Consider the following 3,503-nt stretch of genomic DNA (forward strand, 5'->3'; position numbering starts at 1 on the left):
ATTGGTTATTTTGGGCATGAGCACCTTGGGCTGTCTTTTCAGGCAGAAAGTTTTCTATTAATACTCTCCCTATTTGTAGCAGCATTTGCCTTTTTTTAAGCAACCCTTCAATATATTCTTTTGGATTTTTCTTATAGTCCATCTCATCATTTTTTTCATCAAGGTCTTTTTCATAGGTTTTAATAACTTTAGAGGCTTATAATGCCATGGGGTTAAAACGCTCCAAGATTTCTTTACTAAGTCTTAAAAGCTCTTCATCTTCTAGAATGTCTTTCCTTCTAATAAAATTCGCTTTAGGTTGTCTTATAACTATGGTTCCTCATTTTCGTTATTAGAATCATCCATCCTAACATCCCTCAAAGAAGATACTACATTGCATACTTCCTTGCCTTTTTTTTTTTTTGGGTTAGTTTCAGTGTTACTAGGCAAAGTACCTATTGGTGATTTGCTTTGGCTTAGGCAAGTTAACCTATTTGATTTTCTAGGTTTTTGATAGATGCAGCTTAGCTTTGAATGTTGGCATTGTTAGCTTGCATCAACTAGGTCAACATGTCTTCAAAGGTAGGTTTCTTTTCTTAGAGTGGGTTATAGTTTGGTGGATTGGTGTGGTAGTTATTGGTTTGGTTATTGGTGGCTTGGTGGTTTAGTTGGTTCCAAGAAACGTCAGGGTGGTTTCGCCAGCTAAGATTGTAGGTATTGTTATAGGGGTTGTTGCTTGGTTTGTTTTGTCGGATGTAGTGGGCAAGTTTTACCTTATATTGGATTTTTTTTATGAATAAGGTCCTTAACATATGTCACAGGATACAAACAGACTTTGTCTAGCATTAACAAGGTTGGCTTATGATTGGGTTCCTAAGGCTTCAATCTTTTTTGTAAAGGTAGCTAATTGAGAGTTAATATAAGTAATATCATCAACTTTAAATAAACCAGTAGATTTTTTATTGACCTTTCTTTCCATGCTCCACTGGTAATTATTGACAACCATTTCTTCCATTAGCTAATTAGCCTTTTTAGGAGTCTTGCTAATTGTAGCCCTTCTAGCCGCTAAATCTAAGGTGATTCTCATGGTTGGTATAAGACCATTGTAAAAGATCTAAATTTGGAGCCACTGGGGTAAACTATGATGTGAGCATTTTCTAAGCAATTCTTTAAATCTTTCCCATCCATCATACAAAGTTTCACCATTAACCTACATAAAAGTGGTACTCTCATTCTTTAGTTTTGTAATCTTTGTTGATGAGAAAAATTTTGCCAAAAATTTCTGAACTTGGTCATCCCATGTTGTAATTGAGCCTGATGGTAAAAAAGACAACCAACGTTTTGCTTTGTCCCTGAGAGAAAAAGAAAATAATCTTAGTCTAATAGTCTAATAAAAAATATTATTGTAATAAAAAGAATCATAACGTTTAAGAAAATTAGAAAGATGTAGATTTGGATTATCACTTGGTAGTCTTTCAAACTGCATAGAAGTTTAGACCATTTGTATAATTGAAAGCTTTATCTTGAAGTTATTGGCTTGAATAGCTGGCTTTCGGATGGATGGCTAAAAATAATCTGCATTGGGAACTACATAGTCCCTCAAAATTCTTTGCCCTTTATATTTGCATTCGCCATAAAAGTAGGTGCAGTTGGTGTTGATTGCTCTTTTCTTTTTCTTCTAAAGGTTCTCTTTATCTCTTAACCAACTGAAGCTAAGTCAACACTTTTAGATTTGTGCATACAAACAAGAAAAGATCAAAGAAAAGCAAAAGAAAAATAAACAAAAATAAAAGAGAGTTTAAAATATAGAAGCTTAGAAATTTTTTATTGATATTGTGAACACCGCTATAATCCTCGTCAAATGCATCAAAAACTTGATTGCTACTTTTGTATAGAGCCTGTAATCAAGTAATAAATTGGAGCATTCCAAGTATTGTCTCCTCAAGGATTATAGAATATAATGTTGGGTAGTTCACAAGTACCAAAGGCGAAAAGCTAAAATCCTATATCTAAACAAATAAATATTCAGGGTTTTAGGGTTATAGCTATGTCTAAACTATCTATACTAAAGCTATGTGAACTAAGGGGTGAACTAATCTATAGATGAGCATGGTGAAGCACGATATTAGCCTATGACTCTTGACTCCTAATCGTCGGCAATAGTGTCAAAAACTTGATTCAGATATTCTATAAGCATACATGCCGTACAAGTAATAATAAAGAATAAAAAGCTTATATGTTGATCACACAAGGATTAGTTAAAAAGATTCCTAGCCTAAGTACCTTTTATCCCCATATCCTATCTAAAGTTGGCTTAATTAAACAAAGGTAAACATGAAATTAAGCTAACTAAAAAGATAAAATCAAACAAGACATTTAACACAAATATAGTAAGGTGTAAGCATGTAACATGTAAACTAAGTAAAACAAAATAATGTGTAAAAATAGTAGCTAAAATGGTAGGCAATAAACTAAACATGGATTAAAATATAATTCTAATCTAAAAATTTAAAATAGCAATTGTAAGAAGCAAGTAAAATAGTAGTAAGGTAAACATAATCAAAATAACTAACTAACAACTAACCTTAACTACCTTAACTAATTTTAACTTCCAACTAAGAAAATTTTAAAGGAATAAACCAAACAAGTTGTAACTTATAACATATATTAGCCTAAGTAAAAACAGAATTGAAATGAAAAGTAAGGAACCAAAAGTGTAAAGTTCCAATGAGCTAGGAAAAATTGAAAATGAATTGCAAATTTGAAAAGAGCAAAACTCAACAAGAAAATTAGATCTAAGCTTCAATGAATTGGATGAACTTAAAATAGAAATTATAAAAATAGTAACTAAACTAAGAGCAAAACAAGATTGAAGAACAATTTAAAAAGCAAAAGCTCAAGAACTAGCTAAAACACTTGAAACCAAAAAGAAGAATTCAAATCTAGAAAAACAAAATTTACAGCAAGAAAATTAGATCTAAAATTCTACAAATTAAATGAACTTAAAATGAGTGAATACAACCTAGATCTATAAGCTTATAACATGAATCAATAAAGAAATTGCATCAATAAGTTGAAATTCAAAAACTCAATGAATTATAATTCAAAACTAGTGCAAAATTTGGAAAAACAAAATGCTTACAAAGAAAATCATCCAAACAGCTTGTAAAAACATGAATTAAAATGCAATAAAATGAGAATTAACGAGTAAACACATATATCTTAGAGTGTAAATAGTAGAAATTTCAAACCAAATGCCAAGATGGAGAGAAATCCTCACTATGATGTCACTTATGCAAAGTTTAACTCTACCACTAATGTTTAGTTGAAACTTTAGAGATTTTTTTAGAACTATGCAGATTGAATTTAAAGCTAATTTTTTTTTTTAGGTTTAAAGGTCTATGTGTTAAGAATCTAAAAGAAATTTGGTTCGAAACAAGCTAGATTTGATTAAAAACCAATCAAAACACTACAAAGAGGTCACAATTGTAAATCACCAAACAATTTTGAATAACTCGTGAAAA

The 3,503-nt window shown here is 30.8% G+C and overlaps 1 non-coding gene across 1 annotated transcript; it reads left to right on the forward strand.

Annotated features, from left to right (window-relative positions):
- The first annotated feature begins 1,115 nt into the window (after nucleotides 1-1,115).
- LOC149516050 (small nucleolar RNA R71) lies at nucleotides 1,116-1,222 on the forward strand. Its single transcript, XR_016346752.1, has one exon. It is a non-coding gene; the product is annotated as a small nucleolar RNA R71 (small nucleolar RNA).
- The last annotated feature ends 2,281 nt before the right edge of the window (nucleotides 1,223-3,503 follow it).

This window comes from Durio zibethinus, chromosome 11 (assembly GCF_047325235.1).
Source record: "Durio zibethinus cultivar Kanyao isolate XHJ-2024 chromosome 11, ASM4732523v1, whole genome shotgun sequence".
Classification (NCBI taxonomy): Eukaryota; Viridiplantae; Streptophyta; class Magnoliopsida; order Malvales; family Malvaceae; genus Durio; species Durio zibethinus.